Below are 24,281 nucleotides of genomic sequence, written 5' to 3' on the forward strand. Positions count from 1 at the left end.
GCCCCAACACCCCTTGACTCAGTGCAGGCATGGTTCTATGCTGCAAGGGGCACTAATTAAACACTCCCAACCCTTTTCACAGTGCACATCTTACCAACAATTTTTCTAGCACCCTACCACATTTCTAGGCCTGGAGTGAAGCAGGGTGGTCCCAAGCTGGCAAAAAGAGAGCAAAGAGCACATGGCACCTTTATAGTGCTGGAGGGACAAGCCCAGATCATCTACAGGATTCCAATTGCTCGGTGCCAGGATGGTTAATCCAATTACAATAGCCAATGGCCCAAGGCGAAATAAAGGCAGGCTGGAGTATGCAGTCCAGGTAATTTACATGGCTGAGAAAGGTGTGCACTAATGGGTGGGATGGAACCACAAGCCTTTATTGGCAGCTGGTGTGTCCTCAAATTAGGTGGTGGGCAGTGCTGTCACATGACTGCCACAACCTTTCCCAATACAATGGCCAACTGGTAAAAGTGGATTCTGGATGGACCTTACTTGGACTATTTAGACTTTGATGCTGCCTCCTGCACTCATGATAAGCTCATCGAGTTGATCCATTTTACTGCCAACTTCGACCCCAACCTCAAATTTGCTTGTTTCATCTCGAACAACCCTCTGCCTTTCCTCGATCTGCCTCTTTCTCAGGAGACAAACTCTCAACACACATCTTCTATAAACCCACCAACTCCCTCAGATACCTCGACTACACCTCTTCCCATCCTGTCCCCATGTAAAGATTCCATTCCATTCACTCAATTCCTCCATCAGGATGAAGACTTCCATGCCAGATCATCAGAGATGTCCTCCTTCAAATAAGATGGCTTTTTCCTCTACCACCATCAACTCGGCCCTCACCCGCACATCCTCCAATATCCGCACATATGCCCCCACGTGCAACAAGGACAGGATTCCTCTTGTCCTTACCTACCTCTGTTGGAATCTAGGGGTTAAAACATTATGGAAGAAATGATTAATTAATAAGTTTATATGTACGGCATGAGTCAGGGAAAAAGAGGAATGTGATTAAGTGGCAATCACAGCATGGAGCAAAGTTGGCTGAGCAAAATTGTCTGCTCCCAAATACAGGGAGAGGAAATGCATAAAGCAATTTAGGAGGAATGCTCAAACTGAAGGAGGTGGTGAGTAGCACAGGAGTCACAGGCCAGACCAGAACAAAGAATGGCCTGCAAGAAACAAAGGGAATGGATAACCAGTCTAGGAGGAAGATTAAGGCATGAGGAGGTGTTAAAGAGAACAGCAGAAATTGGCCAGACAGGGACAGAATGGTGATTAGAGATATCTGGGGATGAATTAATTTCTGATCCAATCAACAGGATAGTCTGGCTTGGAGGATTAAGATGGGAGTGCTACACCCCAGATATCCGCAAAACAGGAGATGACTTGCGATAACCCTTATGCAAAAAGATCTAGCAAAGGAAGACAACTTTTGTTCTGTATGATAAGGTTGATCTATATAAACTGAGCCAACTGGACAATAGGGGTCAGTCTTGGGGAATAGCTCACTGTGCAGGTGACCTATGAACTAACGACTGACCCAGAGCTCTGTTAAGTTTTATTCTTGTGCTGTGTAATAAACTGACTGTTGAACCGAATACCTTCTCCTATCACTTCATTCAAAGAACACGCTGGACTCAGACCACACATAGACTAAATTAAGAGTAAGGTAAAGCCAGAGTCCGACACCTCCCCACCAGCCTCTGCATCCAACACATCCTCATCCGTCGTTTCCATCACTTACTACATGATCCCATCACTAGATAAATTCTCCTCTCATTCTTCCGCAGGGACCGCTCCCTCCTTGACTCCCTTGTCCACTCCTCCCTCCCCACAAATCGTCCCCCTCAGAGCTTCCCCTGTGACCACAGATGTTTCACTTGCACCAACACCTCCTCCCTCAGCACCATTTGGGGCCCCAAACAGTCCTTCCAAGTGAAGCAACATTTCACTTGTGAATCTGCAGGGGTCACCTATTGCATCTGGTGCTCCTGCTCTGGTCTCCTCTACATTGGAGAGACTGGATGCAGATTGGGAGATCACTTTGTTGAGCACCTCAGCTGTCTGATGCAATAGCTTTGATCTCCCATTTCAATTCTCCATTCCATACCCTTGCTGACATGACCATCCATGGTCTCATGTACTGCCAGACTGACGCCACCCATAAATAGGAGGAATAAGACCTCATCTTATGACCGGGCACTCGTCAACTGGATGGCATTAATATCGACTTCGAGCTTTTGTTTAAAAAGAAACCATACCCTTTTCCAGTCATCTCTCCCTTCCCTGTCATCTTTCGCACAGACATGGCAAATTCTCACCTTGTCCCTTATCATATCCAATTAACACCTTCTGTTGGTCTGGATTCCTCCCCCATTGTTTGAATTCTGAGACTTTCTGATACATCCTGCTTCTGCCTTTCCTGATTTTTTTCCCTTGAAGAAGGGCTCAGGCCCAAAATGTCATCTTTGTCTCCTTATAGATGCTGAAAAGACCAGCCGAGTTCCTGCAGCATTTTGGTGTGTTTGCATTTACACTCGACACTCTGGCTTTGAGGAAATCATTAAAAAAAAATGATTCAAGAATAAATCATTAGAGATTATTCCTGAAAGCACAAACCACTTTCGGGACAGACGTTAAGAGGTTTTTAAGTAATGATAGTCCATGCATTTTCAATGTCAATCTTATTAAATATGTTTGTTCCACTGTTAAAGAATATGCAAACACCTTGCAGTTTTAATGGAAAGGCAAGTGAGCTGATCTAAAGTAGCCCTGTAAAGGAAAAGGAAGTTTCACAAAGATCCTGGTTTTGTATGAATATTGTTTTGTGTTAGAGAAGCACAAAAGTTGCGGATGTTGGAATCCTGAGCAAACAATCAGATGCTTGAGGAACTCTCTCCAGCATTATTTGCTCAACTTGTGTGATACTGCTCTGAAAAATAGCTCACTTTGTTCACAACTCATAAACCGACCTGCATGCAGGATTTAAATTCACATTACAGTCAGAGGAAGATTAAGAGACCGTGATCTACCATTATGATTGAACTCAAATCATGAATGACTTTACCATCTGTGATTTTTGAAGGATTCTCCAAAACAATTTGAGACATTTATCCCTCCTAAGACCATCACCACTGCCGAAAAAAAAAAGCCAGTAAAATCAACATGGAAGCATGACGGTACCCAAGATCAAAATCCTCAATAAGCAGTCGATTTAATATTACCAGATGGCCGTTTAAAACAAAATATTCATTTCTTAATCAAGATTGAGATCTTAGATCGATCTCAAAAATACTTCAAATTATTTTAAAACAGCACCATCTCCCCTCAATCAAATGTTTGCAAGGCAATATCCTACAAACACCAGTGAGGTGAATGAATGATTAATCTATTGCAGGAACATGGTTTAAAAATCTAATGTTGTCCTGAAAACTGGGATCATTCTTAATTCGATCTTTGCTTCTTCAAATAACATGGAATCTATCATGCTCGCCTGGACCACAGAAACAAGCCCGAAGAAGGGCTCAGGCCCAAAACGTTGAGCACCTTTTGCTTCCTATGGATGCTGCATGACCTGCTGAGTTTCTCCAGAACTTTTGTGCACTGCATAGAGATCAGTTTAATATATTGTTATAAAGAGCAAAGGATATCAATCAAAACTGCTCACTTTCAGGATGTAATGGAAATCAGCCCAGAAGCATCCATATATGTTCCAGTGGGACTCCAACTCACAACGTGCCACATCACACCTCACTGGGAGCAGAGTGTGAACTTCTGGACACCCCACTACAGGAAGGACGTTTAGGCTTTAAAAAGGATGAAAAAGAATGTATTGTCACGGGTCAGTCATGTGATGAGGAGGGAACAGTAGGGCGTCGACCCTTAGACCTCCCAGAACAAAAACAGTTTTAAAAAAAAATACAAACACTAAAAATAGCAAAAATAGATAAATAAAAGTTCCTTCCTGACAAAAACAAAATGGTGAGAAAAACGCCAGTCAAATTTTTTAAAAGCCAATGAAGTAGGAACGACTGCTGGCATCCAATTCAGCCCGCTTTGTGGAGCCCAAGATGGTGATGTCGATTCCAGGCCTGAAGTCCGGGGTGGGGATCCCGACGATGAAGACACAACCCACAGAATGTAGCCAGTGCTCACCCGGGGGGGGGGGAGCAAAAGGTGAAACCGACTCAGGGAGGAGAGGCAACGCAGTTTCCAACTGGTTGTCAGGAGGCAAGGAGCCCAGGAAGAGGGGTCTGGGCCTTGGGGAGGGTGTGTCACACCCCTCTTTCCCCACCTCCACCCCCCGCCCCGCCCCAAGGACAGCAAGGAGAGTGCCCGGAAGTAGGAGCAGCTTGTGGGAGGACACAGGAGACCTCGACCCCCACGAATACAGACAGCTCCAGCAGCAAATCCAGCGAAGAGGGAAGTGACAAGGAGGGTCAGAGGCAGCAGCAGAAGAGAAAAGGGAAAACTCAGGCGTCACGAGGTAAGCAAGATGGAGTTGGCAAGAGAGAGAGTGCGATCGGAGCCCTCACTACACATCCTATAGGCCATGGGAAGGATAAAGGAGAGATTGGCCAGAGATTTAACCAAAAAAAGAGGAACTTTATAATAAAATGGACAGATGGGAAAATACCCTAATTGGACTGACAGGAAAGATGACTGAAGTGGAGGAAAGAACTGGGTATAATGAAGACAGAATAAATAAATTGGAGAGAGAAGTTACTGCATGGGGGGGGGGGGGGGGGGGGGGGCGGGCAGAAAGGGTAAGCCTCTAGCAGAGAATTGATAATCTGGAGAATCATAGCCAGAGGAACATGTTAAAAATTGTGAGGTTGGAGGAAGGCACATAAGGGTGTTCTTTCAATGCTAGCTACCAGAGGTTTTGGGAAGGGAGAAACTGGGAGAATCAGTTGAGGTAGAGAGGGTCCATAAGTCCTTCCTCCCACACCTAAGCCCTAGTCAAAGACCATGCTTGATACTGGTGAAGCTTCTGCAGGGGAGGGGAGGGGGGGGGAAAGAGAGAGGATGGGGGATACATGTGAATCTTATGGTTTGTTTTTGTATTTTATGTGGTTCTTTTTGCCTCTTATTATATTTCCTTTCCAGAATTTGTTGCAGATTCTGTGTGGACTGGAAAGCCTGGTTGAAGGAAAAAGATTGGACAGGGGGGAAAACACAGACCTGGGAAGAGTCTCTGGGACAATGGCCAATAATATCAAATATACACGCTTTAACAAACAGTCTGAATGGCATAGTGAAGAGGAAAAAAGTTTCAGCACACAAAGAAAATGGGGTCGTATCTGGCCTTCCTCCAGGAAACACATTTAATAGAGCAGGAACATCAAAAGTTAAAAAGGAGATGGGTAGGCCAGGTAATAGCCTCCTCGTTTGGTTCTAAGGCAAGGGGTATGACAAACTTGATAGGAAAAAGTGTTCCTGTGAGAGTGGAAAGAGTGGTCACAGACAGAACAGAGAGATTGGTAATGGTGCACTGTCTGATATATTCAGAGTCCTGGACCCTAATGAATGTATATGCCCCCCAACCCAGATGATTAAAAATTCATACAAGAAACCTACTTTAAAATGGCAGAGGGAAGAGAAAATATTCCGGTTGGGGGAGAACAAACTTTTGTCTGACTCCTGTCAAGTCCACGAAAAAAATTGCAAAGACAAAGACAGCAAAGGCTCCCACTGATTTTATGAAGGAGCTGAATTTGATAGATGTATGGAGGTAAAAACAGCCAAGGGAGAGGGATTACTCCTTCTACTCGAGGGAAACTGATTCCTACTCTAGGATAGATTTATTTCTGGCTTCAGATCACAGAGAGTAGTATCATAGAGACCGAGTACACAAGAAAGCTTCTGTCAGACCATTCACCTTTGACATTAATCATAGAAATGCTGGATAACCAAGAGATGGTGTATAGATAGCGCCTTAATATGTTGCTGTCAAAAAAGCTAGAGTTTTGTAGCTTTGTAAGAGCACTGATAGACATGTTCAATGAGACCAACTTTAGCTTTATTCGATAAATTTCTACTCTGAGACACCTTCAAGCGTATTTGAGAGGTCAAATAATTGGATACACTAAAGCAAGCAAAAAGAATACATGAGGGAGGTAGAAGAATCAAAACAGAAGATTACTTGTTTAGAGAATGACTTTCAAAAATCTGGCTCTGAAGAACCATATAGAGCTCTAACAACCAAAAAAATCTGAAATACAAAACATTTCAAATGTATCATATAGAAAAGGCCATAATGAGGTCAAAACAAAAATATTACAAATTGGGGGGAGAGAACCCATTAAAGTCCTCTCCTGGCAGTTGAGGGCAAAACAGGCCTCAAGGATGATCAATGCGATACAAACTGGGAATGACTGGATCTCGTACAAGTCAAAAGAAATTAATGAGACTGTTAGGCAATTTTATGAAAATCTATACAAAACAGAATTGGCAGGGGAGCCAGATAAAAATCAACGAGTTCCTGTCAAAATTGGAACTACTAAATTTAGACCTAGAAGAACAGGAAGGCTTAGATTTTAGATTTCCCCTTCACAGAGGAAGGGATAGGAAAGGCATTGAGTTGACTACAGACTAACAGATCTCTGGGGGAAGATGGGTTCCCACCTGAGTTCTACAAGGAATTTAAGGATTTATTGATATCTCTTTTTCTGGAGGTGGTAGACCAGGCAATTGAGGCATATATCCTTCCATAATCCATTATGACAGCGATTCTCAAAAAAGGCAGGAATCCACTGAAACCATCCTCTTATTTCTTCTTTTATAATATATTCTAATATCTACCCCACCACTGATGTCAGGCTAACCGTCTGTAATTACCCATTTTCTCCCTCCCTCCCTTCTTAAAAAGTGACACATCAGCCACCCTCCAATCCACAGGCACCTCTCCTTAATCTATAGAATATTGGAAAATGTTTACCAATGCATCCACAATTTCAAGAGCAACCTCCCTAGGCCCCCTGAGAAGCAGTCCATCAGGCCCTTGGGACTTAATGGCCTTCAGTCCATTCAATTTACTCAAGTCCACATGCTTACTTTTGAACTTTATTGACTTTTTTCTTCTCTGCATTGCTCAGTTTGTTTACATTTCTTTGTTTACCGTGTGTACATTGAGTACATTTTTTTTGCACTACCAATAAGTGGTCATTCTGCCTTGCCCGCAGGAAAAAGAATTTCAGGATTGTATGCAGCAAGTATGTGCTCTAACAATAAATATGAAATCTAAAAACAATACACCTTTGAAAGAATTTTTAAAAAAATGCTTCTTTCACCACTTAAGTGGCTCTCAAAAAAAATGCTTTTATTTCTAAGGTCACATGTGCAAGATTCAATTTGATTAACTTTGACCAGGCAGGAAGTCACTCTACACTCAGCACTTAGACCTTTCCTGACTATTTAAACGCAGTTACACAAAATGGCATAAAAATTAGCAAAAGCACAAAAAATGCTGGAGGAACAGCACATCCACAGCAGATAAAGATATAAAACCAATGTTTCAGGCCTGAGCCCTTCTTCAAAGTATGATTAGTACCATCACCAAGCTGGTAGTTAGTTCTTCCTTTCTACTAAGGAGATATCAGTTCGCGCAATGCTATTGCAGCACCAGCAACTTGGGTTTCGAATGCAGCGCTGTCTATTAGGAGTTTGTATGATCACCCTGCATCTGCATGGGGTTCTTCCAGGTGCTCTGGTTTTCTCCCACCCTTCAAAATGTACTGAGTATGGTGTATTTGGGTGACATGAGCTGATGGGCTGGAAAGACCTGTTATCAGCTGTATGTCTACATTTGAAATATTGTGGTCGTCAGTCTCTTTCACCAAAATCAGTTCATAATTAAAATTTGAAATAATAGCTGGCAATTCTTGAGTGATCCATTTCCTCGATAACTGACCATTCATTTACAACATACACCCGGCATTATCAGTGGTGGCACTGTTAAAATCTCACCTAATTGCAATCATTGTAAAATGCATTGCTCGAGTTTGGCTTACAAAGAATAATTACGCTATTTTTCTTGGTTTAAAACAAAGAAGATTAAGCTGTAGAAAAAAATATATCTTACGTCAAGCTTCTGTACTAATATATAGCTCAAAAAGTCTAAGTTGACACAGTGAAAGCACAAAATCCCTGGAGGGGCTCAGCAGGTCTTGCAGCATCCATAGGAGATTACAATACATAATCGCCATTTCTGGCCTGAGCAGAAGGCAGGCAGGCACCTGAATTAAAAGGCTGGGGGAGGAGGGAAGAAAATGCACGGTGACGAACACAGGCCGACAATCATAAAGCCATAAATGGACATGGATAGGAGGGCTGGAGAGGAAACATGAAAAATGTGGCCACAGTGCTCCTCCCCCTACCCTTTTTTATTTAGGCCCCTCCTTGCTTTTTGCTCATACCTTGAAGAAGGGCTCAACCCCAAAACATTAGTTATGAATCTTTACCTCCTACGAGCAACACAATATCTGCTGAGCTCCTCCAGCATTTCTGCATGCTTACTACAATCACACCATCTACACTTTTCACTAAATTTGCATAGTTCCTGCTTTTTAACAAAACATTTGTGAAGAAAATCAGTCTAAGATCTCCATATATTCAAATATTTGGTAGCATGTGTAAAGCTTTTACAGAAGCTTCTCAGAATTAAAAAAAAACATATTTAATATATGAAGTTACCTTTACACTTTTCCTCAGCTGTGTCTGATCCATTCCCAACATGAAAGAGAAACAATGAAACAAAACTGCTCAACAGCCAGCCAAAATGGATATGCAGTTAAGAGATTTATCAGCCACAATCTAATTGAATGGCAGAACAGATGTAGTTAAATGTTCCTCTACTTGAATGGATTCATGCCCCATTCTGCTGACTGATCAATTTGTTTTCCACCTGCATTGTTTTTGTATTCATCCTTGTCTTATTGGTTTTCCCCCTGAATTGAGGGGCTTTGAGTCATATACAGTTCAGCTTGTTCCCGATGACCAAGTTGTCTACCCAAGCCAAGGCCTCACTGTGATCCTGGCCACTGAGTATATGTGGAACAAACACAGTTATTTTATTTGCGGTTCATTCAACCTCAAGAGAGAGCTGATCACAATAGATTTACAACATCGTAGCCAACTGCTACAAAGAAACACATGCATTCGCAGTGTGGAAGGTTGAGCTCTGAGATTTATTGAGGCTGGAAAGGCTCCTTTTATACAGTTGGAGTCCCCGCTGTTTGTTTCATTGGTGACATCAGCCACATGAATAACAATAGCGGGTGAGAACATTCTTGCATGTAAATTCTTCTTCCCCAGCCTGTTATTGATCTGTTAGCTGGGCAGCTTGCCCAGTACCATTTTAGGGATACTGCTCCAGCTTTCAGCCGCACTGGTTCACTGTGTTAAGGGGCGTGTTACAGTGTGTTATGTGCCGGCTCGATCTCTGCGGTAGTGGGCCACCACAACATCTTTAAATAGCCCTTCCCAATGAGGATTACAAGTGCTATGAAAATTAATATAATTTAATGCTAAATAAGTGCTTTTCACAACTGCATCTCCTCATTAGTTAGGAAGACGCAGCAGTGGCTACATTCCCCTAGGAGGTTGATGAGGGACTACTGTCCTAATGTCCTGGCTAGCTGCATCAGTGTGTTAAATGGTAGCTGCAAAGCATTGGATCAGAGGTCAGTACAGAGGGTGATTAAAACTGCAAAGAAGATCATTGGGTTCTCTCTTTCCTTCCATCCATATCTCCAGGGAGCGGTATTTAAAGAGGACAGAGAATCATTGAGGACCCTGACCATCCAGCCCGCAGTATTTTTGAGACACCACCTTCAAGGAAGAGGTACAGGAGCATAAAAACCAGGAATGCCAGGCTGGGAAACAGCTTCTTCCTGCAAAGATGAGTTATCCAGCCCGAGAAACTCATAAATTATATTTATATGCATGCTTACATTGGATCACGATGTATGTATATCATTTTTGTGTTGGGCGTACTGTGCTTGTGGACAAACATCTGGTGACGTGCTATTTCATCGGGTTGTACATGGACAATCAGATGACAATAAACTTGAAATCATGCCAGTGGTGTGAATGTATAATATGATCTCTGCTGCAGGATTTGTTGGACCAATCGTGCATGAATCTATAATACGTGCAAGTGAAAAGAAACCCAGTACTGCAATACCTATGGGATCCATAAGGAATCAGCAGGGGTCCATATGACCCCTCGAGCTTGCCCTGTCATTAAAAAAGATCATGGCTGACCATCAACAGACACTCCATTTTCCCACCGTATGTCTAAATTGCTTGATGATGTTACAGACCAAGTGGTCATCAATTCAGTCTTAAAGTAGCTCAATGATCCTCCTTGCAGGTTAAATGCCTTTTATGCATCCACAACCACAATAGAAAATTAATTGTAACCTGTGGATGTGAAGCTTAGTCTAAAAGGTGACACAGTTAGTGCCAGAGACCCCAGTTCGAATGTGCCACTGTCTGTAAGGACTTTGTCTGTTCTCCCCATGTCTGTGTGGGTTTCCTCGCACCTTTCAAAACATACGGGGGTTATAGATTAATAGGGTTATTTGGCCAGCAATGGCTCATGGGCTGGAAGGACATTACTGTGCTGTACGTCTAAAATTAATTTACATTTATGAATTTTAATTCACAATCTGTAGTTGTCTCTAAAATTACAATTTATGATCAGCTAGATCAAAATCTGAGAGATAATTCACGTCCTCTAGTAACATCTACGAAATCCAACAATATTACATCATCTTCTGCCTCATCTGCAAAACAATCATTTTTGAAAATCACTTCTTTCAGAATGTCCAAAGGAAATCATCTATTCAATGTAACATCAAGAATGAATGAGAGTTAATGAACTGAATCCATGCAGTACAAGGAAACAAGTCGCCAACAGTAGATGCAGAGAAAGCCTTTGACAGAGAAGAATGGAATTATTTATTCAAAGTACTACAGAGGTTCAACCTACCAAAGAAATATATTAATTGGATTAAAGCATTATATAAGTCCATGGCCACTCACTGGCTTCTCCCACACAGCCAATGTTTTTGAATATTTTAATATGAGATTTCACATCCAAAGTACAGAGTACCTATGGATAGATGTTAAAGTTCTCAAAGATACACTACACTTAAAATCACCAATGCCTGAAGAGGGCGCACAAAATCAGTGAACCGGTGTAGACTCGAAAGGCCAAGATGGCCTGTTTCCGCTCCGTAAATGGTTATATGGTTTTATGGTTATAAGGGTCCAATGGCAAAGGTGACAGTAAATGGATATATATCGAACCAATTTAAATTAAGCAGATCAATTAGGCAGGGATGTCCACTATCTCCCTCACTGTTCGCGTTAGCTTTAGAACCACTGGCAGAACTGATAAGAACAAAAAATAAAATAAGAGGGATAAAAATAAGAGAAGGAATATAAAATCAGTCTATTTGCAGATGACATCATAGTATACTTAACAGAACCAGAAATATCAATAAAAGAATTACATAAGAAATTGAAGGAATATGGAGAAGTTTCAGGGTACAAGATCAACACAAATAAAAGTAAAGCAATGCCAATGAATAATGCGGATTTCACAAAGTTTAAGAAAGAATCACCATTTAGATGGCAAACACAAGCAATCTGATACCTAGGTATTCAACTAGATAACAATCTAGGCCATCTATACAAATTAAATTATCAGCCATTAATGAAGAAATTACAAGACGACTTAGAATATTGGAAAGACTGACCACTAACACTGATAGGAAGGGTAAATTGTATTAAAATGAATATCTTCCCAAGGATACAACACCTATTTCAATCGTTACCTAACAGAGAAATTCTTCAAGGAGCTAAAGAAAATAATAAGGAAATTCTTATGGAAAGGGGGGGAAACTGAGGATAGTGCTAGATAAATGAACAGAATGGTACAAACAAGGAGGCTTTCAGCTACCAAACTTTAAGAATTATTATAGAGCAGCACAATTATGATACCTATCAGATTTTTATCAAACAAGGGAAAAACCAGATTGGATCAGATTAGAGCTAGATAAAATAGGGGAGAAGGTACCTGAACATATACTATATAAGTGGGATGAAAAGCTGATGCAACATAGGAATTTACCAGTACTGCACCATCTGCTCAACATTTGGAAGAAGATTCACGTAGAAAAAATAAAACAAATGATCAACTACCAAAACTAATATTGACGCAAAATCAACTAATCCCTTTCACAATAGATAACCTTTCCTTTAAAGAATGGGAGAGAAAAGGGATCAAAAGAATAGAAAATTGTTTTTCGGGAAATAAATTATTATCTTTTGAACAAATGAAGGACAAATATGGTATAACTCATGGTACAATGTTTGCATATCACCAACTGAAAACCTACTTGAAGGACAAATTGGGAAGCAGGCTGAGGTTACCAGAAGGAAGCAATTTTGAATATGTGATTACAGACACAATGATAATTAAAAGATTTATAACAAACATGTACATCAAACTGCAAGAGAAAGAGAACAAGGAAACAAGCTGTAAACCCAAACAAAAATGGGAACAAGATCTAAACATAAAGATAAAGAATGAAACATGGGGAAAGCTATGCTCGGGAACTTTTCTTTTCTTTTTGGCTTGGCTTCGCGGACGAAGATTTATGCAGGGGGTAAAAAGTCCACGTCAGCTGCAGGCTCGTTTGTGGCTGACAAGTCCGATGCGGGACAGGCAGACACGATTGCAGCGGTTGCAAGGGAAAATTTGTTGGTTGGGGTTGGGTGTTGGGTTTTTCCTCCTTTGCCTTTTGTCAGTGAGGTGGGCTCTGCGGTCTTCTTCAAAGGAGGTTGCTGCCCGCCAAACTGTGAGGCGCCAAGATGCACGGTTTGAGGCGTTATCAGCCCACTGGCGGTGGTCAATGTGGCAGTGTAACATGAGGTTACACTCGATACAATATAATTGGTTACACAGGCTATACACCATGCCCCAAAAGTTAAATAAATGGGACCCAACAGTATCAGACAGATGTTTTCGCTGTAAGAAGGAAACGGGAACAATAGTACATGCAATTTGGGCATGTGAGAAAGTGGAAAAGTTTTGGGAAGATCTAAATCAGGTATTAAATAAAATCACAAAAAGCAACATACCAAAAAATCCAGAGATATTTCTTCTAAGTAATATAAGAAGTAAAGAACTTGGACTCGATTTGGATGGAGCACAAAAAAGATTTATCATGGTAGCCTTAGCTGTAGCAAAAAAATGTATTATGTCCACCTGGAAATTAGAAGATAGTCTGAGAATACAACAATGGTACATAGAAATGAATAAATGTATTCCATTGAAAAAAATAACATATAATTTAAGAAATAACATCACAGTATTCGAACAAATTTGGGAACCGTACATGGAACACAACAGAGAAGTCCTATCACGGACCTCCACCGCCTAAAATGACAGAAGGAGAAGACGAAATGAACTGACCCAGTATGTAAAAGTAGACGACACAAATTTCTTGTTTATATTCATTGTGTGATGACATTGTTTAATGGGTTTAATGTATCATATAGGTTGAATGTTGAGTGGGTGGGAGGGTGAAGGAGGGAGGGAAGGGAGGGGGAAAAAGGGGAGGAAATGACACTTGTATATTCAAGAGGGAAATGTTTGTGTATATTTTGATCAGTATGGTTCATAGTGTGAAAAATTTTTTTAAATTGAAAAAAAAGAATGAATGAGAGTGAATAATCTAGCCTTTTTGTTTGAACAGTAACAGTGACATCTATAGAACCATAGTGCATTACAGCACAAAGGCCCTTCTAGTCTGTGCAAAACCATTTTTTTGCCTTGTCCCAATGACCTATATCCAGTCCATCGCCATCCATACCTCTCCCATCCATGTACCTATTAAAAGTGAGCTCACATTAACCACTTCAGCTGGCAGTTCATTCTACACTCCCACTCCTCTCTGGGGAAGTTTCCCCTCATGTTCTCCCACTGTTCTCTTTTCACCCTTAACCCATGTTCTCAATCAAACCAATCCCACCTATCCTCAATGGAAAAAGCCTATCTACATTTACTCTGCTTATCCCCCTCATTCTTCTACATTTCAAGGAATAAAGTCCTAACCTGTTTAACCTTTCCTTGTAACTCAGTTCCTTAAGTCCAAGCAGCATCCAATTAAATCTATCTTATTGATATCTTTCCTGTGGTTGGGTGACCAAAACTGGACACAATCCTGCAAATTTGGCCTCATCAATGTCTTTTACAACTTTACCATAACATCTCAGCTCCTATACTCAATACTTTGATTTATGAAGGCCAATATGCTCTCTTTACAACCCTGTCCACCTGTGACGCCACTTTCAGGAAATTAAGTATCTGTATTCCTAGATCCCTCTGTTCTACTACACTCCTCAGTGCCCTACTATTCACTGTCTATGTCCTTTCTTGGTTTGTCTTTCCAAAACGCAACACCTCACACTTGTCTGCATTAAATTCCATCTGCCATTTTTCATCCCATTTTTCCAGCTGGTCCAGATCCTTCTGCAAACTTTGAAAGCCTTCTTCGCTGTCCACAACACCTCAATCTTAGTGTCATCTGCAAATGTACTGATCCAATTTACCACACAGATCATTGATATAGATGGCAAACAACAATGGACCCAGCACCGATCCCTGAGGGACATCACTCATCACAGGCCTCCAATCTGAAAAGCAATCATCTACAACTACTCTCTGGCTTCTCCTGTCTTGCCATTGTTGAATCCAGTTTACTACTTTACCATGAATAGCGAATGAACCTTCCTGAGTAACCTCCCATGTGGGACCTTGTCAAAGGCCTTACTAAAGTCCATGTAGACAACATCCACTTTCCTGGTAATCTCCTTGAAAAACTCTATAACCTACCATGCACAAAGTCATGTTGACTACCCAAATAATTTTATATCCAATCTCTTAAAACATCTTCCAATAATTTACCTTCTACTGATGTCAGGCTCTCTGGTCTATAATTTCCAGGGTTAATTTTGGAGCCTTTTTTTATACAACTGAACAACGTGAGCTGCCCTCCAATTCTCCAGTACCACATGCGAGGCTAAGGACATTTTAAATATTTCTGTCAGAGCCACTGCAATTTCTACACTCAAGGGCTGAGGGAAATTCTTGTCAGGCCGTGTGGATTAATCCACCCTTATTTGCTTTAAGACAGCAAGCACCTCCCCCTCTTTATTCTCGGTTCCATGACTTCACAGCTTGTTTTCCTTACTTCCCATGTCTCTATGCTTGTTTCCCAAGTGAATACTGATGAAAAAAAAATTAAAGATCTCCCCCATCTCTTTTGACTCCATACAAAGCCAACCACTCTGATCTTCAAGTGAACCAATTTTGTCCCTTACTATCTTTTTGTTTTTAATATACCTGTAGAAACCCTTAGGAATTTAAATTTAAATTTTAAATTTAAACATACAGCCTGGCAACAGGTCATTTTGGCCCACAAGTCTGTGCTGCCCAATTTACACCCAATTAACCTAAACCCCAGTATGTTTTGAACGGCAGGAGGAAATTGGAGATCCCAGGGAAAACCCGTGCAGACATGAGTAGACACGTACAAACTCTTTACAGATAGTGCGGGATTCGAACAGCAGTCCCGATCACTAGCGCAGCGAAGGCTTTGGGCTCTCTGTTACACCAACCGTGCAGCCCTATATATCCCTTCACATTGTCTGTCAAAGCAAGCACGTCTTTTTTTTTAACCTTCCTGATCTCTTTCTTGCATTTTTTATACTCTTCAAGTACCTTATTCATTCCATGTTGCCTATACTTGCTATACACCTCTCTCTTCCGATCCAGATGCCCAATATCCCTCAAAAACCAAGGTTCTCTATGCCTGCTAACCTTGCCTTTAATCCTGACATTGCCCTATAAAAGATTCTACAACTGGTATGCATAGCAATAGCAACAGCCAATAATTTGGAATCTTTGACCTTTAAATGAATTGCAGAATAATGTGTTGACATTAGGCAATGAGAGAGGTGACCAAAAGTTGAATCAAAGAATTTTGGAAGTGAGGAGGTTGTGAAAGTAACAGAGGGATTATTTTTGCATCTCGTTCAGCAGTTAAAGACTGTCACCAATGGCAGGAAGCTCGAACAGGAATGCACAAACAGCCAGGGGCAAAGAAATAATGTACGCAGGACTGGAGCAGATTGTAGACATGTGGTAAATCCCACAGTTCAGCACTATGCTCTCTTAACTTTTTAATTCTTCGAGTACCCCATGAAGTTCAAGATTATGTTTGTAATAAAATTGATGAGAACAATTCCCCTAAGGTCTGGGCATTCGTCCTGAAAGAAAAATGTTTGCTGCTTTCTAACAGCTGCTAAGCATTGTGTGTGTATATATATCAATCGCTGGTTATCAGGTTCATCAATTGCTTCAGGCTTCATAGAATTATCATAGCTGTGGATTGAAAACACAGCTACAGTCTGTACACAAAGGATCTGCAAAATTCACACTAGTATCATTAACCATCCCATCACCCTCAAGCCTGGAGAAGCCCAAATATTTTTTATTCACCATGTTTCACTAGTCTGATTATATAATTTAATGTTGCATTGCGCTATGTATTTTATATGGCTCTCAAAAGCATCACATTTTAATAGAGCATAACGTTCCTGAAAAAAACTTTGAAGTGAAATTCAATTTGAGGTACAGTATCCAATACCTATGGGGATTGGTAGATGCCATATAAGTGTATTTTCCGGCTGCTTGAGACTGACTCTTACAATACACCTGCATTAAGAATAAATTGTTTAGAAGACATGTGAAGTATTATGTTATAGTTTAAAGGAGATAAATTGTGGGGGGGGGGGGGGGGAATGGGATGAGTTAGGTCACAAAAAATACAAACATTTCACAAGCAAGACAGTCCAGGCTCAAAGTGCCTTTGTAAAGACAATGGAAACTGCTTTGCTGAAGGACTTCACAAGTTGGTGTTAATTGGACATGCAGTGGAGTGATGGATTATTGTTTTAGAAAGCAACAGATGAACGGACTCAGAAGATTGGGATCGGAGCTGCAATCTGTCTGAATGCAGTTTGCTGTTCTAAGAGGTCATGTGGATTTGCAAACAGAGAGAAAGAGAGAGAGAGAGAGAGAGAGAGAGCAAAAAGGTTTTTCCCTGAGAGGGAGAGAAACTGCTGGTTTTCTGCTGTGGTTTTTGGAAGCTTGTTTGAAACCAAATTTTGAAGACGGGATGTGAATTCTTAGTTCATGCTGTTCGAAGCCTTTGTGGTCCATAAAAGAGGAGTGGCTGGCTGTATAATGTTTAGCCTGAGATAAGAGAAACAAAAGAGGAACTCTGTAGTGACCTGAAAGAAAGAAGTTATCATCTAGAAAACCCCGATGGGGCAAATTTCTTCAGCAAGACACTGGTATGGCTGATCGGAAGGAATCAGTTTGTGTGTGACAAACAAGCAATAAATCTCTCTCTGAAAACCATCAAGAACTTTCCTGAGCGGTAACCATTTACCTTTCAAACACCAAAGCCTGATGAAGATTCATAAATGTTAAATTCTGTGCACAGTATTAGAATTGCTTGATACCGGTGAACTTGGAGCAGTGAGAAGTGAGATTTGGCTATGAATCGAAGAACTTTTCTGAACTTATACACATTACATAAATATGTGCTTAAAATTAGAAGGGGGTTAAGTTAGGTTAAGTTAATAGTAATAAGTTAAAGTTTGATCCTGTTTTAATGTTTAAAAAAAATTAAAAGAAACTTTTGTTTGAGTAACCATTTGTCTTTGTGAACTTCTATTGCTGCTGGGTTTTGTGGTCCTCTGGGCTCGTCACAGACAAAAGACAAAAATACTATACTGTACTTACACTGAACAAACTTCCTTTGCATGAATATATAAACTTTAAAGCATTTTATTTTATTTTCAGTCACATTCTTTGAAAAAAACGTATCTGTCGCTGCATCTGCAGGTTCCTCCCCTTCCATGGAGCCACCCGAAAGATGAACAATAACATGATAGATAATTACCCCCCCCCCCCCACCAAGTTTACAGATAAAGCCTCTAACCGATGTGACTCTTAGTAAACAGGGATAAGGAGACACTTTAACAGAATCACCCCAACTGCAAGTGGCAACAACCAGCTCTTTGCTTTCCACACAACTTTATTCAAACAGCTGCTACGAGCAAAGCCTGGTCAAGGCCTTCCTCTGGCTGAATATTTGCTCCCATTTTCACCAAAAGTTTATGTGTTACTTTAGAGAACATTTACTTTTATAATTTTAAAGATATTTTTTTACCTATCATTTTATTCTTATTTCTTAATTTATTTTCCTTGATTTTTTTTGCCGGTTGGTTGAGGCTGCTGGCTGCTTGAATTCCAGATACCAAGGTTTTATTGCACATAAATTTCTTCTGGGTACCATTCCACAATTGAAAAGAGTAGAAAACTGAAGATAAAGCCTAAATGTTTTAGTACATTGAAGGACTCAAAACAAGGATGAAGACACCATTCAGGACCGAGGGCATATTCAGGTGACAAAGCTGAGCATTCTAAGCTGATTACATCCTGCGGCTTTGGGGGGGGGGGGGGGGGGGATGAACTGAGTGCAGTGGTTTTGTCAGGAGGGTGGGGGAGAAGCACATTTGGAACCAATGCCACAGACCAACACGGAGAGAGGTGGGATGGGGTCTTGTATGGGTGATTGACTAATTAGACCGGACAATGAAGATTTTGCTTCCTGAACACTTTTGGGTGCATTTTGTGGATTTTGGCCTGCTGATCACAGAAAGAATCTTAAAAAATTCCTATCACCTACCTTTTTTTTTTACATGTAACCTATTTTTGAGATTTTCTGTCATATTTTAAGTCTACTGGTATATTGTCCACAAAAGCAATTTGCTTTGGTCAGTCCAAGTTTGCACTCAGTGAAGGTACTATGCAAATGTTGTCTTCGGCTTGGGCATGCTCAGTCAGGATAGATGCAAGCAGGCTATAAAAGCTCACATGTACAGATACTCTGCATTACATTGATATAGATTGAACGCATGTTGATGCACACATTCTTCAGTATATTGAGTGTACTTAATGCATTTATTATCTTCAGGAAGATTCTATACAGCAGAAATTTCTTGACAATTCAGAAAATAGCATAGAAGGCATTAAAGATGTTGTAAATTTTATTGGCATTAAACTAAATCCAACTGATTGACAACATGCTTCAAGCATACAAAACCATAAATTGCAACATGTCATTGAAAATTCATTTTCTGCATTTACATTTGGACTTCTTCCCTGCTGATCTTGGTGCAGCCAATAATGAACAAGGTGAAAGGTTTCACCAGGACATTACAATCATGGAATAGCAGTATCAGTGCAAGTGGAATCCATCAATGCTGGCCGACTATCATTGGGCACTGACACAAGAGGCATCAGATGCTGAGTACAAACAAAAATCAGCAGCAAAACATTTTTAGGTCAGTTGGACTCATGCAATGTGTCGGCAACATTATGCGATTACATATGAGGCCAAATTTGATAAAACTCTTAATGTCTTCTTTGGTTTGGCTTCGTGGACGAAGATTAATGGAGGGGTAATGTCCACGTCAGCTGCAGGCTCGTTTGTGGCTGACAAGTCCGTTGCGGGACAGGCAGACACGGTTGCAGGGGAAAATTGGTGGGTTGGGGTTGGGTGTTGGGTTTTTCCTCCTTTGCCTTTTGTCAGTGAGGTGGGCTCTGCGGTCTTCTTCAAAGGAGGTTGCTGCCCGCCGATCTGTGAGGCGCCAAGATGCACGGTTTGAGGCGATATCAGCCCACTGGCGGTGGTCAATGTGGCAGGCACCAAGAGATTTCTTTAGGCAGTCCTTATACCTCTTCTTTGGTGCAATGTTACTCCAACTTCCTACATGATGCAGGAATTCTGAAATTATCTTTATGTTCATCTTGAAGTTGTCTATCATAATCCTCTTTTTTTTTCAGGAAGCAAACCTTTTGAAAAAATTGTTGGTCCAGTGTTAGTACTCAAGGCTTGGATTTAGGGAAGAAGGAAGATGAAGGATCCGATCATGCATGAATTGACGGGGTGCAGAAGCTTCGGGGCATGGGTTTTGCATCAAGACCTGGCTGGGGGCTTACATGGAGAGAATCAGAGCCTTTGCCTTGGCTCAGCAGGAAGGAAGTGAAATGAAGAAACGGAGAATGATCAGCAAAGGTGCTTGAAAAATCTGAGGCAGAAGTAAGGCGAGGATGAGGGCAGCTTTACTGGAGACTGGCCTCCCTCAGAAAGGTTGCTCAATCCCAGGATCACTCAATCAGATACTGGACAAGGGGTCCAGAACTGGATAATTAGGAGTTGACATCAGGAACTGGTGGAATGATTGGAAAATCAGAGCCATTAGAGGTGATAGAGGGTTCTCAGCTGCATACTTTCAAAATAAGAGTCAAGCCCTCGCAACAGAGATGAGGTGGAATTTATTCTCTCAGTACTGTGAGATAGCCCCTTTCACACTCCCAACCCTCCCAGGAAGCGGGTAAACTTATCGAGTACACTGCACCCCTTTCCCGTGGCACCATGATTTGCCTGGTTAATCGGCAACCCAGCATTTTAAACGGGGGTCCAGCATCCAGCGGTGACAATGCAAGAGCAAGTTGTGCTTTCACTCCACCAGAAGGCGATTAGTGAGTGAATACGGCCGCACACTGATCCTTGCCCCACGAAGAGTCAGAGTCCGGTTGAATTTAACTTGCCCTCCCAGGTTAGGACATTTCATACTGCGTGATTACTGGGTACAGACCCGCTAACTTATCCAGTTCAACCCACACGTAATCGGCAGTGTAAAAGGGGGTCTAAAGTTTTACCCCAAAGAGCTATGGAGGATGAGTCACTGAATAGGTGTAAAGCCAAGATGGACAAATATTTGATCCACAAGGAAGTCAAGAGTTACAGAAAACAAACAGGAATGTGGAGCTGAGGCCAAGATTCTATCAACTGTGGAATTGACTGACAGACCTGGCCTGAGGAGCCTGCTGCTCCTTTTTACATACCATAATTTGTGAATTGCAAACACAGGTTGTATCTCTTTAATCCAGTGACGTTGGTACCTGGCCATTGCTAAACCACAGAAAACATTGGAAAACAGAAATTGACCCCCTAAGGGAACATTTATTAACACTAGCACCATCTTCTGCACCTCTTAGTCCCTTGGAGGATATCCTGAAGGGCTAAAATACAGCCGAATATAAGAAATGAACAGGACTGCTTCACCAAAACACTTGGCTGCAGGGTAAACAGATTTGGCACATAAGTTAATGGTGGCAGAATCAAAATGTGCCGGTCCACAGAGCACCAGGTTAGAAAGGTACAACCTGTATAACCCATCATTAAGGCTCTATAATTTAAAGTGAGGTTTCATAATATTTTGTAAGTCATGATGTCTCAGGATGTTAAGACACTTATTCACCAACCAATGCCCACATATCACTATCGCTGCACCCACCATCAACAAAACTAAATGAAATCAGCAGTTGGAAGGGCAGAGGGGCCTAACATCTGTTAGCAGATGCTGCGTGATTCCCTCGTGTGGGATAGCTTCTTGATGTCAAAATGATGCATGAGCACACATAAAAAACAAATTCACTTTGTGATATTGTGCAGAGAATCACATTCCACATTCCAAATGTAGCTCCAATTTCACAATGAAAAGCTTTATCAAACAGTTTCTGGCCTGGAGGATCAGGAAGAGGTCAGGTTCTAGTAATACAGCATTGAGTAACAGTTAACTGTTGGTATGTGTGAACTCCTGCTCACAGAGAAAATAAAGTATAAGTAACATATTTGGTATATGTACTGCATTAATATTGATATGTTTCTTCTATATTTCTCTGTGTTGTAAAATACAAAAAATCTATCCACAGGTGCTGAATCTCCCCATAAACGTTCCAAAAAGAAAACTCTGTGAGTGAATTCCACAAGATTTTTCCTAAAACTATGCTGTACACAAACTTTCACTCTAGTTTGGGTCACACTCAAGAAGTTCCATTAGCTCACTAATATGGCTCTACTCCCTGCACAGGGCAGAGAGATCACATTTCTTGCATAATAGCCAAATAAAATATCACAGATGCCTAATTCAAAATGCTTGTCTTCAACCAAATAAAATCAGCATTATTGAAGAGGCTCAACCTCAGACTTTATTCCTGAGCTCGATAATATTTAAAAAAAATTTCTTCAGGGGCTGGATTTTTATCGTCTGTCCATGATATGGCGTTAAAAACCAACAAAAAAGAATTTCCTGTAGTAGTAAATGTCAGGCAAAAGTTATTAATGTTATAAATAATGGTTTGATGACTTTAATTTATTTCTTCCAATGTCAAGAGGCACAGGTGAGAGCAAGTAAGGCTTTTGTAGTGGTTGTATAAACTCACCAAATTAGAGGTAATTAAATAAAGCAGCCCTGCAGGATCAGGTGATGAGTTGAGTTGACCTGCCTGATGTGGGAGCAGGTGGACCCTGTTATGGTTCCTGATGACTACATCTGCAGCAAATGTTGGTTGTTCAAAGAATTCTGCCAGAAAATTGATGGCCTGGAATCTGAGCTTCAAACACTGCAACGCATCAGGGATGGGGAGACGTACCTGAACCCTGTTTCAGGGGGCAGTTATACCTAGTAGAATAGTTGCATAAAATTTGGCCTGTGATCAGGGACAAGAGGGTGTGACTGCAAGTGAGGTAGGTAGTAAGATCCAAGAGACTGTGCTGGGGAGACTCAGCTCTTGATCTTGTCTCATGTCTGAGATTCTTACTCCTTCTGTGGATAAGAGTGGGGGCTATAGGATGAGCAAACTGACCGTGGCACCATAGTTCAGGAAGTCATTCAATAGACAGGAGAGAAACTGAATTAGGTGCTCATTGGGGAATAGACAGAGTTCTCTGTTGCAGGAATAATGTCCTGAAGGCTGTGTTGCCTGGCTTTGGAGTATCTTATCTGACCTGCAGAGGAATTTGTAGTGGGAGGAGAAAGATCCAGATGTCCTGGTCCATGTGTTTACCAATGATGTAGGTAGAACTAGGAAAGAGCTTCTGCTAAGATAATTTGAGGAGCTAGGGACCAAATTAAAAAGAACTAAAAAGGTGGTAATCTCTGCAAATTGGCAAAGGGTCCAGAAGATTAGAGAGTTAAATGCATTGCTCAAGGGCTGGTGTGGGGGAAGTGGGCTCCAATTCATGGGAAATTGTCACCAGTATTGGGGAAGGAAGGAACTGTTCAAAGGGGGCAGGCTCCATCTGAATCATGATGGGATCTACATCCTGGCAAATTGCATAACTAGGACTGTGGACAGGGCTTAGTAGGGGGGTGGGTTCAACAGATTGGAGTGGGATGAACAAAGTAAAAGCAAAAGTTTTTTAAAAAGTAAGAGTAGAGGGGATAAAATTTAGATGCAAAAGAGGCAAAGATAATCAGATTTTCAAAGCACAATGGGTATAAGGGCATTTTATCTGAATGCCTGTAGTATTTGAAATAAGGTCAGTGAACTTCAAGTCGTCATCTTTATTTATCTTGTGGAACAAATCAGTACAAGGGAGTATGATTTTGTGGCCATTACAGAAAAGTGGTTGCAGGGTGGAGAGGATGGGGAATTAAATATCCAAGGATATCAGGTAATAAGGAAGGAGAGGCAGGAAGGTAAGGGAGGTGGGGTAGTGCTCTTAGTCATGGATGATATCAGGGCAATAGTGAAAGATAATGCAAGATCTAAGGAGTAAAATGTTGAATCCATTTGGGTAGAGAATAAAGGCCAAAATATTATTGGTGGGAGTTGTCCATAGGCCACCCAATTACAGTGGCACAGATAATAAACCAAGAAATATTGGAGGCATGTAATGGTGGGGGACTTTAACATGCATATAAACTGAGTGAATAACGTTGGTCGAGGCAATCCTGAGGAGGATTTCATAGAATATATATATGCCGCTTTTCTTGAACAACATGTTACTGAACCCTCAAGGGAACATGCTATCTTGGATCTGGTCCTGTGCAATGAGATGGGTAAAATAAGTGATCTTATAGTTGGGGATCCTCTTGAAAAGAATGATCATAGAGTGACTGAGTTACTCATACAAGCTGAGGGTACAATAATTTAGTCTAAATACAATGTGTTCTGCCTAAACAAGAGAAACTACAAGGGGATGAGGGGGGTGTTGGCCAGGGTAGACTGGGAATGCAGACTATATGGAGGGACAGTTGAGGAA

General features: G+C 41.2%; 1 protein-coding gene across 8 annotated transcripts in view; it reads right to left on the reverse strand.

Annotated features, from left to right (window-relative positions):
* Positions 1-24,281, reverse strand: part of LOC138755103 (coiled-coil domain-containing protein 102A-like) — a 656,806-nt gene that overhangs the window by 408,868 nt on the left and 223,657 nt on the right. The gene's annotated exons all lie outside the window — the stretch shown is intronic.

The sequence above is a fragment of the Narcine bancroftii genome, chromosome 2 (assembly GCF_036971445.1).
Source record: "Narcine bancroftii isolate sNarBan1 chromosome 2, sNarBan1.hap1, whole genome shotgun sequence".
NCBI classification, from domain to species: domain Eukaryota; kingdom Metazoa; phylum Chordata; class Chondrichthyes; order Torpediniformes; family Narcinidae; genus Narcine; species Narcine bancroftii.